The following is a 13,869-nucleotide window of genomic DNA, read 5'->3' as shown; positions in this document are numbered from 1 at the left end:
CTACCCCACCCCAGGAACTATCCCTGGACAAGTCACACAGGGCAGGCTGGGCATCTCTCTGTTGTCTGTCAGGCCATCCCTTGGAAAAAGCTCAAGCCAGACTTGCTCAGTGGGGACAGGGAGGGAGAGGGGGTGTTGCACTCTGTGCACCCTGTGTGTTCCCTAGAGATGCTAGACCTCATGCTGGGGCACCTCACGGTTCTACCAGCAGCTTCCTGTGTGGAGGGGTGAGAGGAGCTCCCTGCCCAACTCCCAGCATGTAGTGGCAAAAGATCCTCATTCAGAACAGATGAGGACTGTACCTGCAGGGACATGTCTGCACCACTCATCACCAGGACCTGGGAACGGCACAGAGCCTCGGGTCCCTCCAGGTTTTTCACCCTGCCTGCCTGGGAAGCCGTCCATCCAGAGACAGTGCTGGAGAGATCCTGTCATCAGCGGTATCACGGGATGGGCTTGCAGAGCGGCTTAGGCAGGGACACAGCTGTGGCTCAGGAAGACGCCAGACGTTCCCAAGGCAGCTGGCAGAGGCCGAGCAGTGTGGTAGGGCAGGGGATGCAGCTACACAGTGGCCTTTGCAGTGGACCTTGGAGCAAAGGGGTCAGGGCTGATGGTCTCCAAAATGGCACCAAGCCACCAGGAAGCCCCAGATGATGCCAAAGTAGTTGCACCCCTGCAGCTGGTGAGAAAGCAAATTTTCTGCCAGCTATCACATTGCTACTCTGATCCAGACATCTCCATTTGCTGAAAGGGCTTGTCACAGCTCAGTGCTGGATCCTTCAGCTCTCTGTCCCCCAGTGCCCAAGCAGAGCCAGGCATTCCAGAGGGACACCATTCACACTGCCACCATCTTCAGCTTGGCTCTTGTGCAGGGGGGCTCCCCTGCAGAGCTACCTCCAGCTCTGGGGTCCCCAACATTAGAAGGATGTGGACTCATTGGAGCAAGTCCAGAGGAGACCACAGAGATGCTCCAAGGGCTGGAGACAGGCTGGGAGAGCTGGGGGTGTTCACCTGGAGAAGAGAAGGCTCTGGGGAGACCTCAAAGCCCTTTCCAGGGCCTAAAGGGGCTCCAGAAGAGCTGGAGAGAGACTGGGGACAAGGGCTGGAGTGACAAGATAAGGGGGAATGGCTTTGCACTCATACAGGGAAGGGATAGATGGGATATTGGGAAGAAATTTCTCCCTGTGAGGGTGGGGAGGCCCTGGCACAGGGTGCCCAGAGCAGCTGTGGCTGCCCCATCCCTGGGAATGTTCAAGGCCAGGCTGGGTAGGGCTTGGAGCAGCCTGGTCTGTTGGATATGGGGTGGAACAAGATGGTCTTTAAGGTCCTTTCCAACACAAAAATTTCTATGATTCTGTGATCTCAGTCCCAAACTCTGGCAAAAGCTCTGAGGAGGCAGAAGCCAGCTTTTGCCTTCCAGCACTGAGTGATTCCATTCCCAGTGCCATGCCCCTACCCTGCAGACCTTCAACATACCCCAGCCACCCACATGGGCTCTCCAGTCCCCTGGTGCCATCCCAGCCCCATGTGTGACAGGAATGTGGGTCCTCTGGGTCTTGCAAAGGTGCCAAGAGCTACCAGCTATTGCACATCGCCACAGGTTTTGGCTTTGCTGAGCCCCAGGATCCCAGAGAAGCTGTGCTGGCTGAGCATTGTTACACACTGTAAAGCAGCTTTGCAGGAGCCAAGACACAGCCACTCCAGAAATGCCCCAAAATCCCTTCCAGGGAGTGGGAGGCCTCTCAGATATGCTGTCAGCTCTGGTGAGAGGGGATGGTGTGTAATGGGATGCCTGCAAGCAGTGGTGGGTGCAGCAGGGTCAGTGTGAACTCTGTACCACAACACAGTGCACACACAATGGGCACTGAAGGGCTGTGGGGGTAGGGGCAGACATCCTGGTCTCCCTGGACACCTGGTTTTGCGGTCAGAATGTGCCTTGAGTGCATAATCAATGCATGTGCGTGGAGGCTGGGCACTGTCAGGGGCGTTGGAGCTGGTACAGGGTCAAACAATTCTGGGGTGCTCCTGACTGGGAATGCAGACCCCTTCCATACTAGGATTCATGTGCAGCCACAGACACGGTCACAAGGCATCCTGGGAACCCCAAACAGACCAGGAAACAGAAGCATGGAGGGCATCACACCAGGATCCCTGGCCCTCTCCCTACCTGCAGCCTTCCCCAGGCTCCCATTCAGCTCTCCCTGGCCTGAGCCCAGCTGCCTTCCCCTTCTTGCTGAGTGCCCCTGCCTCCACTCCTTGGTGAGAATCTTGCCACGTCCCTCAGCTGTAGTCCTGCACCTGGCTGTCATCGAGATGGGGAGGATATTTATAGATGCAGCGGAGAGAGGAGAGAGCAGCTCAGACAGGGAGGATCAGCAAAGGAGGGAAGCAAGCCTGGGTTTGCCCCCTTTTAGCAGCACCCAGGTCACTGTGCATTTAGCAGGGAGGCTACAGCCTCCTCGCTAACTCGGTAGCTCAAACTGAGTGGTTGTTGCCCTTTGCACACAGCTTTGCACCCAGGGATTGCCCATTGCACCCCTGAAAGAGCAAATCTGTGCCTGGGCTGAGGAGGGCAGCCCTGTCTCTGGTGTTCCAGCACTTCTCCAGCACATCCAGGCACTTCTGCTCTCCTGTAGCATCTACAGGGTCACGTTCCTCAGGGTCAAGGCTGGTGGACACACCAGGTGACAGTCATCAAGGGCATGGCACCATCTTCACACCCGTGTCACTCTGGTTGGGACACCAGCAGAGCCAGGACTCCCTGCTCCAACCCCTGCAGAGAAGGAGATGCTCAGGGCAGGGACAGAGCCATGCTGCAGGTCCCTGTAACCCCTCACACCTGTTCATCCATCTGTCCTCTGCTGTACATTCCTTTCCCAGGAGGAGGATACAGGATGGGACGTGGGTGCCCTCTCCCAAGCCCAGTGTTCTTCCCTGTGCCGCTCATCAGGTGTCTGCAGAAGGAGGACAAGGACAAGCTGTGTATGTCCCTGAGCAGTGGCAACACTGCACAGAGGTCCCGGATCCTCCCAGCAAAGCACTGATCATTGTGGGTAGGGGGACAGGACTCCTGGGGGACTTTCTCCACCCAAATAGCCTTAAAGGATGCTCCATCCATGTCTTGACCAGGCAACAGCCCTCAATCCAAGGAGGTCTAAAACCTGAGGTTGAACAAGTCAGATTCTTACTGCCTTCCCCCACAACCCTGGGCCCTCCATCCTGGCTCTACAGCAGAGCCCCAGAGGTCACAGGACAAGAGGAGGGTGCTGGACCCATGCAGGTGAGATATCCCCCTCCACACTTCTAGTGGCTGTGGCATCCCCCAGCAAAGTTTGCATTTGGTGCCCCAACCTGAGCTGTCAGCAGGAATTCCCAGGGAACTCCAGTGTGCCCCACGTAAGGATGCCTGTGGACAGCCCTTTAAACTGGCACCTGCTACATAAACAAGCTGACAAGCTATCTACATCCATGTAACAGTTCACCTGGAGCAATCTGGGTGCTAAATCACTGTAATTCCTTGTGCTGTGTCAGGGCTGGGACAGATTGCTCAGCTGCAAGGTTGAGGATCACAGGGACCACATCTCACCTCCCCCCTGCCTCCTGGGCAGCCTGACAGACTTTTTTCTCTCCAGTGCCCCGGGGTTGTTCTTTTCCTAATGTGTCAAGACCCTTTTTCAGCCAGGTGCCTTCCTTGCTTGCCCAGTCCTCCCTGGGGCTCACCAGTATTCCCATCATTGCCTGGCCTCTTATGCAGGGGAGCAGCCATCCAGCCAGGATCTTTCATGACATGCCATGGCTCAAGATCTCCTCCAGTCCTTCAGCACAGCCAGGTGGAGGGTGCTGCTCCCTCCTCGTTATCACAGGCAGGTGCCCAGGTTGTTCCATTAATGCCAGCAGAGAGGGCCAGCCCTTGGCATCACTCGTGATGAGGCACAACTGTGGGAACCACTGGCCAGCTGAGCAATCAGCACCCAATTAATTCAGGTCAAGGCCGGGGAGGCTGGGCATGCCTCTCCTCCTTGTCATTATCAGAAATGCTGTGTATTAATATCCTTTATATTAAAAAAAAATCTTATCATAATTTTTCTTCATTGAAAGAGACAGTTTGGAATTGGAATTGAGACAAATGCAAGCCAAGAGAATCAGCTGCAGAAGGGGAGAGTTTAAGAAAGGTCTTTTGGTAATATCCATCGTTCCCTTATCAGTGAGGATATTAAATGTATTGAAATGCTAAGCAGCTCTTTAAGGGCTGTCTCTGATTTTCATTAAACAAGCAGGGGATGAGCTGGAGGGAAGGGGATGCAGCACTGTTCTCTCTCTAAGAAATTCTGATTGCTGGATATTAACAGCATTAATGTCCTTTATCCGAGTCCCAGGGTTGCACTTGGCTTCTTGCCTATTTTGTGTCTTGCTGAAGTGGAACTAAGTCTCTGCTGCCTAACATGGGCACACAGTGGCTTTGGAGCTCTTAGGGACCAGGGCTGTACAGAGATGCACAGCAAGAGTCTCCCAGGGACATGAGTTGGGTCCCTGTATCTCCCAGTCCCACCATGTTCCTGCTACCCAAAAGGAGATGTTAGCTCATGCCTTGGCAGGGCAGTCCGGTCCTGTGAGGAGACAGGGATGAGCAGTCAGAAGTTTAACCCGAGTGAAATCACCCCAACAGCCCCAGGCCCAAGGTGGAAGCACCACCTGAGAGATGGTGAGGGATGGGCTACACCCTTGAAATGTATCTGACATTGAGTCCTGGTGATCCCCAGGCATCTCCAAGCATGGAGAAAAATGCTTCTGTGCCCTGTCTGAAGGGAGGTCTGGGGAACACCTCTGCCCCACTCTGGGGAACACCTCTGCCCCACTCTGGGGAACACACAGTGCTGTAATGACCTCAGGGACCATCCCTCAGCTTCCCAAACAGGGACATGGCTATGGGAATGTTGGGGGGAACCACCACAGCACTCAGTGCTACAGCATGGGTTGACTGCAGGGCTGGGGCCACACAGGGCAACAGGAGAGGGTTTGGGGTGCTCTGCAGAGGGTCTCAAGCCTGTCTGCAATGCTGGCATGGCCAGCTGAGCACTTGCAGGAGCTCCAGCCCACACTCCAGCTCTGACACCCAGGCAGGGCTGTGACAGCCTCTGGATTTCTCTGCAGACAGCCCAAGCAAAGATGCCTTGCTGGCTGAAGAAGGAGAGGTGCAACACAGCCAAGTCCAACCACTTCAAAGACACATCATGAAACAAAAGCCGTGAATCAGGTGCTAAAATGGCGCAAGAGCCACAAGGACACCTCAGCGCTCTTAATATCTCTCCTTTGCCTACTTTCTAACCTTGGCATGCCCGTGGCTCTGCTCTGCTCTGAATGATCATAGAGGCTGAAGGCTCTGCTGCTATAACCACAGGCCTCCAGGAGTTGGGTCTTGAAAATACTCGAAAACAACAAGGCTGCCCATGGTATCTGTGAGAGACAGCAGCTGTGGAAGAAAGCAGGCAACCCCCATCCAGTGCACCTGCATTTGGAAAAGAAAGGGACACAGGGACAGCCCCAGAGCTCTCTAGAGAAGGGCTGGTACAAACAAACAGAAATTAGCTGGAGCTAATAAAACGGGGGCTGCCACAAGCCCAGGCAGCACGGCATGTGTTTAACCCCAGTCTCCAGAGCCCAGCAGCTCCAATATTGCCAAAGGGAATGGCTTTGTGGGCTAAGCAGGTGGTTTGAAATGCTCAAACTTTGGGAAAACACAGGGTCCCTGCAGGACAGCTGAGTCTGCAACCCAGCTCACCCATCCCTCCCACACAGGACCCTGGCATCACCCTGCTCTGGGCCATCCCTCTTGTGTCTTTGGACTCAGCTTGTGCTTCTTTCCTCCCAATTTATTCCACACTTTTTCTTCACTCCCTTCTGTCCTTGCTCTTTCCTTTCTTGTGCATGGTTTGTTCTGTTCTGTCTCTGGGGCTTTATCCCACATGGACAGATGAACAGCTTTGTGCCTGCCAGATGGCTGTGGCACCTCCGTCCCCATCCCCTGCCACCCATCACTGCCTCCTCTGTTCGCAGAGCTGGTCACTGCTTCTAAAGAATCCCAGAGTCCCAGAATAGTTTGGGTTGGGAGAGACCTTAAAGCCCATCTTGTTCCAATTCTCTGCCACGGGCAGGGATACCTTCCCCTAGATCAAGTTGCTCAGAGGTTGCTTTGCTCCCAGCTCAAGCTCATCCTGTCTGCAGCACCAGGCTTCTCCAGCAGCAATGAGAGAAGTGCTCTCCAAGGCACCCAAACCCCCTGATATTTGTGCTATGGGATACAAATCCCCACAGGATCAAATGGGGCACTTCCAGGGTTGTTTCTTCTTGTGGTGTCTGGACCAAAATAATCAAGCCTGTCTTCAGACACTGTCATGAGATGGAAAGGAAAGCAGGACAACCACACCAGCTGCCTCCAGAGTCTTGCAGACGGCCTTGGAAGTACATTACAGCAAGAGTCACCATCCTTTGGCATTCTCAGCCTCTGCTATCCCAAGCTAAAGATCTCTGTTTGGCCCCAAATCGCTGGTGCTAAGGGGCAAAGACACAAGACAGGCAGAAAATACTTCCAGCCCCATCTCAGGCAACCCTTGCACAGCCAAGAGAATGCTCTGATGCTGTTGAAACTGTCAGCTTCACTTCAAGCACATTGTTTCTGCTGGAAGTGGAAATCTCAAAGAGACTTAATTACAGAGCTGGGCAGACCCAGACATAATCGTTTTGAAAGCTGACAATGAGATGCTGTCCAAAATTAATTTTGATGCTATAAAAATAACCAAACAAAGCTGCATTTAAAATGGGGTGAGTAATGGAGGAACAATAGTGAAATATACGGGAACAGCCACAGCCACTTCAGAGCCCAGGCAGGGTTTCCCTGTGCAGAGGAAAACAGGCAGGAGCTGCTCCCAGAGAGTGGTACCCAGGTCCTACTTACCTGGGCTATGCTTTCCCAGAGCTCTGTCTGTGTGTTGTCTGCCACTTTAGGGAATTTGGGAACAGCCCATCAGTGTGCAAAGGTGGGGCTGGCAATGGTAAAGGACAGTCCCGAGCCATGATCTTCTCCTCTGGTTTTGGTTACACATCTTGGGATCCCCAGCTGTAGCTTCAGGTTTAATATTTGCTCTCTCCGATGACAAAATTCAGCTATAGAAGGGACCATGCCACCAGCTGGGCCTATTTATTACCCAGCATAGGTCTCTGTGTTTGCAGTGTGGAGCCAGCCTCCTGCCCAGTAGCATTCCTTTGAGTGGGATGTTGGATGCAGGAATATTTAGGAAGAACTGGAGCTATGCACCCAGCCCTGGCTATTGCAGAAAGTTATAAATAACCAGGTTATCTTGGGCAACCTTTCAGAATTGAAGCCTAATTTCTTCAAACATCCACCCCTGCACCTTTTGTCACTGAGATTTAAGTCCCTGTGGGGTGTGAGGGGTCAGTGAAAAGCCCTTCATCAGTTCAAGGGTCAGAAGAAGATGAAAAAACAATTGAAATTTTGTAAAGAAAGTGTATTCAATTAATACTGTCTCAGGAAATAGTTAACAGATTGAGTTGGAAATTGTGCAGAATATTACCTGGGTTTTAACAGAAGGTGGAACAGGGTCAGGGAGGACACACGTATTTCACACAGAGAGGACTCTGGTCTGGGACTCACACGTAGACAAAGCCCAGCCTTTGGCCTGGAGCTGAGGCTTTGCTGCCTCACGGAAGCACCACGTGTGACCACGCTGTCACCATGACCAGAGGCAGAGGAGAAGCCGCATGTCTCTTCTGGAACCTCGCCTGCTCAGGCCAGCAGGAGGCTGTTTGCTGCTCCCAAAGGTCAGTGCAAGCAGTCCCAGCTACACAGAGGAGCCAGGAGCTGTTGAACAATCACTGAGAAGCCAAGACTGGCAGCATCTGGCATCACCAGCTGCCACCCCACAGCCTCCTCACTGCTAAACCAGCCACTGTGCTACTGGGTCATATCACAGCTCCAGGATTAGATACCAGCTTTGCCCCTGGAGAGTCTTCAAGGGCTTGACCAAACTGTTCTGTACTGCTGCCTGCTCAGCTGAAGACAGTAGGATCAGCAGCCAAGTCAGGAGCAAGGGGCCACATTGCCAGATTTTGGCAGCACTTTTCTCCATGCCATGTTTTCAAACATCATGAGATTTTCCTAGCCTGCAGCATGGGGAAAGTTTATTTCTCCCATCATTTGGGGAATTTGGGCTAAATTGAAGTCAAGTGGCTTCAGATGAGAATGTCATCAAACCCCAGATATTGCAGGGCCTGAGATGAATGCCCAGGAACAGGCAGGACAGACACTCCCCAGTCATCTTCCTCTTGCTCTGACTGACAGCAAGCTGTCTCTAATTTTTAAATGTATACATTTTTTCCCATTCTGTCTTTGGAAACGGTCTCTCCATAAGGCAAAGTAAACAGAGCTCCAAGAGTTGATTTAGTCACTCCAGCTTCCCCATGGCTGTTCTCCTCTCCAGTACCCCATCCTGAGGTCACTGCAGCAAAGCTCCTCACTCACTGCCAGCAACCCTGGCACGGGCCCTGTTGTGCTCTGTGAGGTCCCATGGGGCACCAGGCACTAGCAAGAGCCACCTAAGGCTTTGGTCTGCCTGCAAGGCAAGACTGTCTCCTGCTTAGGCACCTCAGCCCACCAAGGCACCACCCCTAGGTCCGAATCTTCTTTCCAAGCTCTCACTGAAAATACTTCTCAACAGCATAGTAATTCTCCTTCTCAACAATGTGTCCGGGGTCTTGATGTGCCCTAATTTAGGCAATAGGCTCCCTTTGAAGGCAGCTCTGCAGTCAGTTGCACTTGTGACTGTGTCATGCCCTGAGGGTCTCTCATCCCAATCTAGCCACTGAAAGCCTTGCAATAGACTCCATACCCCGTGTTTCTCTCATCTAGCTACGCAGGAGGACGTTCCCTACCACATTTCATTCCTTTGGTCCTCCAGTTACAGCACTCAGGTGCTGATGTTAGCAGAAATAGGTTCTTATCTGGTCAGTGGCACACTCAGGTGATGTTCACACATAGCAGAGACAAGTCTCTTCACCACTCTCAGAGGTAGCTCCTTTTGTAGAGATACTTTCTGTTTTGCTCTCAAATATCTGTAGTCAAAGTAAAGCAAGTCGCCTTGACCTGGATATTTAGAGTCCATTTGCCTTCTGCAGCAGCTCTTTCCTTCACTGCTTTGAAGAACTCATCTGAGCTAATAGCATGGGCCCTTTCTTCTTTATCCTCCCCATGCATCTGCTGATGCTTACAGGCTCTTGCATTTGCTGCCTCTCCCAGCTGCAGGCGCTTTGCTTTCAGCGCTTATCAGAGCCCATGCAGCATTCAGGTGCTGTGCTGACTTCATCCCTCTCTCAGATCTGCTCTCATCTCTGCCACGGGTCACTCTGGTGGTGTTAAGTGTTTTCAGCAGTTTATGAAGGTTCCACACTGCTCACCCTTCAAAGGTGTCACTCTGGACAGGTGACTTCTGCTGGCAAATTCTAATTGCTGTGCCCAGCATTAGCTCTGCAACCAGACCTTGCTCACTGCCTCTGCCTCCCTCTCAGTTGCCTGTTCTCCAGCCACACATCAGTCACCCGCTCTTCTGAGATTTCCCTTTCTTTCAGTTCTCTTTGATTAAACCATGTCTTTTATATGTTTCATTTTTTCCCATGGTGTTCCCACATGCCTCAGGTTTCTGTGCCACACTCCCATAATTAGCTTCCTCAGCCTCAGTCAACTGAACATTACCAGAGAAATCAAATGCTTCAGAACCAGCCAGTGTCAAAAATAAGGCCTTGACACCTTTGTTTTTACCACAATTTACTACTTCCAGTGGCTGTGAGAAAGCTACTTGAAGCTCTCTTCCCATGCCAGGGAACTCCAGCATCCTCCCACAGGTCCCAGGAGCTGGAGGAGCAGGTCAGGAGAATAAACACTGCAGGCATACGGCAGCACAAGTGACCAGCAAACTCACCTGTGGTGTGGGGCAGAAGAGTCACACCTCCCTCTGCCCAAGAGGATTCAACCCCCACCTTTTGCCTCTCCAGACTGTGCTCCAGCCTTTCGCACATGGCGTATGGCTGGACCCCTTGGGCAGATGTGAGCCTTGAACACAGAGCCTCGTGCAGCAGCTCACCTTTCTGCAGGGCTTGGAGAGACAGTTTGTCCCAACAAGGTGCCTGGAGGGTCAGTATGTGGAAACCAAACTCAGAAGATCACTCTGGAGTTAGGATCACACTTGAGGTGTGCCCCAGCCTTAGAAAGAGTAGAAATTTTGGCTTCTCAGCTTTTTCCAAGCTCCAGAAGAATCCAGCCTGTCTTGGCTGCCTTGGACTGGAAAGGTGGGTTGCACCAACCAGGTTGGTTTTGTGGTGCCAAAATCCCATTAAAGACGCTGCATCCAGAGCTGAGGCACACGAGAGTGAACTGTACCAGGCTCTAACCAGCCAAGTAAAAATCTCCCTGCTTGACTGCAAAGCTCAGTCTTGCGCAGCAGACTATCCATAACATGACCAAGGTTGAAGATTTCCAGACCATATTTTTCCTCTACCCAGAAGAAAAGGATGCTGCTCCAGAAGTTGTTAAAGAAAATGACTGAAGAGAAGGGGACAGAGAGGGCAGGACAGCCTTTGCACAGCAGATGGAGACCTGGGTCCTGTTCTCTCCTTTGCTTGCAGCTTTACTTCCCAAGTCTTGCCTTGCCTTAAAGCCCAGGCAGCAGATGTCCTGGCCAGGCTACTACCTCCCAAGTTCTTCCACATGCACATTACATGGAATGACCTTGTCCTGCCCCATAGGGTTGGAAAATTATTTTATACACTCCCAAAGACACTGTGAGTACTTCCCATACAGCAGAAGAGAGGATGAGGACAACCTACACTCAGGAGTGGCAGGTGTCCTAAAGAATGGGCTCCAGCCTGGCACCAGGGTCTCCCACAGAGGGGACAATTTCCTCAGTGGACATGTCTGAGGAGACAAACCTAAACCTAAGCCAGAACTTTTCTCCTGCCTAAATAATTTGGTGAATGTGGATAAGACATACACATCACCAAGGAAAAGTTTCCAAAATCAGTGGGGAAGTTGAGGACTGGGCCAAGTACTTTCTGCATGGCTCTGCTGGATCCACTGACCACATCTCCTTCCCTGCAGCAGAGCTGATGCCCCAGTTATCATCCCAGGGCGGTGTGAGGGCACTGCAGTAGGTACTGCTGTGCATGGGAACAGTAACACAGAGCAAACAGCTTTAGACTGGAGAAAAAATTGTGATTTGAAATCAGAATTAATATCCCTGTAGCTTTGTTATCTTCAACCTGTCCCACTTTGGCACAAAGCCGTTGACCTTCCCACAAAGGCATTCCCTGCTCCAACAGGTGGTGGGGAGCAAGGACAGGGGCTGCTGGGGCTCTTTGGAGACACCTCTCAGATTTTCCGAGCCTCTGGGAAAGCAGAGCAGCACCCCCGCAGCTCAGAGCGAAGTGTTTCCAGAGAGCGGAGGTCCCTGGTGAGCGGAGGAGGCGATGCTGGGAGGAGGAAGCCGCACATCAGGTCACTGCAGGCTGGGTTGGCTCGAGGTCTGCCGACGCGCTCAGCTCTCAGCAGCCCCACAGACTCAGCCAGGTGGAGCGTCCACAAGAGTTCCAAACACCGCAGTGAGACGCCGCGGCCCCCATGGCCCCTTCCCCCGGAATGGCTGTCAGACCTTCCCAGCACAGGCTTGTCAAAGGCAGCGGCCCCGGCCGCGGCGCTGCCCCCGGCGCTGGGCTGACGGACGGGCTGGCTGCGCTGGGCGCGGGGGACAGAGCCCCGGGCTGAGTGCCAGCGCCGTGCCGGGGCCGCCAGCCTGCCCTTGCCGGGGCCGGGGCCGGGAACAGCCGCCCAGCGCTGTCAGCAGCACATCAAGCTGCAGCACGGGCTGGGGCTGATGCCGGCAGCCACGTCCAGATATTCCTATGCTCAGTGAAAAACAAGTTCCATCTGGTCCTGCAGAGGGATGAGGTGCCTGCACAGGGGTGCCCAGTCCAAACCTGCCCGTGGTGCAATGCCACCTGCACCCACTTGGCCTCCCCCTGTCCTTTGCCTCCTCACACACAGATGCTGAAGTTCAGCTCAGCACCCACCTGCTGACGGGTTTGCTCTGGGGCACTGCTGGCTGCCCACCCTTAGGGCAGCCCAGGAGCTGGGAAGCCTTGGTGGAATGCTCCCTGGAAGATGACAGGTCTCCAGCTTGGGTTAGGGGATATCTCTTGCGCTCTTTGCTGCTCCACCCAGCAATGAAGAAGTTTAACTGGGTTTAAACTGAGAGAGGGAAGGGTTAGATTAGATAATGTGAAGAAATCCTTCTGTGTGAGGGTGGGGAGGCCCTGGCACAGGGTGCCCAGAGCAGCTGTGGCTGCCGCATCTCTGGAAGTGCCCGAGGCCAGGTTGGACGGGACTTGGAGCAGCCTGGGACAGAGGAAGGTGTCCCTGCCCATGGCAGGGGATGGAACTGGATGGACTTTTAGGTCCCTTCCAAGCCAAACCATCCTGGAGTTCTATGATAATTGCAAGTGATAATTTATTCATTACTGCCTAACCTGTTTATTCTGTCTAAGCCTGCTCCCCTTGAGCTGGCAGACAGGGCCAGGGAGCAGAATGAGACCCCCATAATAAAAGGGTTAATGGTCAGTAAACTACACCAGAGAGACACACACGTGTCTATGGAGTCAGATGGGATCTGAAGGACCTGGTGGAAGTGCTCACTGAGCTACTTTCCATCATTTATCAGCAGTCCTGGCACACTTGGTAGGTCCCAGCTGTCCCAAAGTGGTGTTCCCCGGGGCTCAGTAGTGGGTCCAGTCCTGTCTAACATCTTTACCAATGATTTGGATGAGGAGATTGAGTGCACCCTCAATAAGTTTACAGACAACACCAAGCTGGGTGGGAGTATGGATCTGCTGGAGGGCAGGAAGGCTCTGCAGAGGGATCAGGACAGGCTGGATTGATGGGCCAAGGCCAATTGCACAAGGTTCAATAAGGCCAAGTGCCGGGTCCTGAACTTGGGTCACACCAAACCCAGGCAGTGCTCCAGGCATGTGGAAAAGTCTGGAAAGCTGCTGGGCAGAAAAGGACCTGGGGGTGCTGTACATGAGCCAGTGTGTGCCCAGGTGGGCAAGAGGCCAATGGCAAAGCAGAACCAGGCAGTGATCGCTCCTCTGTGCTGGGCACTGGTGAGGCCCCACCTCAAAGCCTGGAGTCAGTTCTGGGCTCCTCATGACAGGAAACACTGAGGGGCTGGAGTGTATCTGGAGAAGGGAACAGAGCTGGGGAAGGGCCTGGGGCACCAGGAGCAGCTGAGGGAGCTCAGCCTGGAGAAAAGGAGGCTCAGGGGGGTCCTTCTGGCTCTTCACAACTCCCTGACAGGAGGGGGCATCTGGGTGGGGGTCAAGCTCTGTTCCCAGGGAACAAGGACAGAACAAGATGAAATGTCCTCAAGCTGCCAGGGGAAGTTTAGATCGGATATTAGGGAAAACATCTTCACTGAGATGGTGTTCAGACGTTGGAACAGGCTGCCATGGCAGGGGTGGAGTCACCATCCCTGGAATTGTTAAAAAAATGTGTTGATGTGGCACTTGAGGACATGGTTTAATGGTAAACGTGGTGGTGCTGGGTTCATGGTTGGACTCGATGATCTTAAAGGTCTCTTCCAACCAAAATGATTCTGTGATTCTAATTAGGAAACAAGGAACCAGCTGCCTGTCCTGGGTGGTCTCTCTTTTCCATCAGCAATGCCCACTGCTAAGCAGCAATGGAGCTGCGGAGTATTGCCCTCCCAGGGACGCAGGAATGAGGGGCTGGGGAGGAGCGAGGGACTCCGG

The sequence above is a fragment of the Corvus hawaiiensis genome, chromosome 22, assembly GCF_020740725.1.
Source record: "Corvus hawaiiensis isolate bCorHaw1 chromosome 22, bCorHaw1.pri.cur, whole genome shotgun sequence".
In the NCBI taxonomy this organism is placed as follows: domain Eukaryota; kingdom Metazoa; phylum Chordata; class Aves; order Passeriformes; family Corvidae; genus Corvus; species Corvus hawaiiensis.
Note: the sequence above shows the minus strand (reverse complement) of the source record.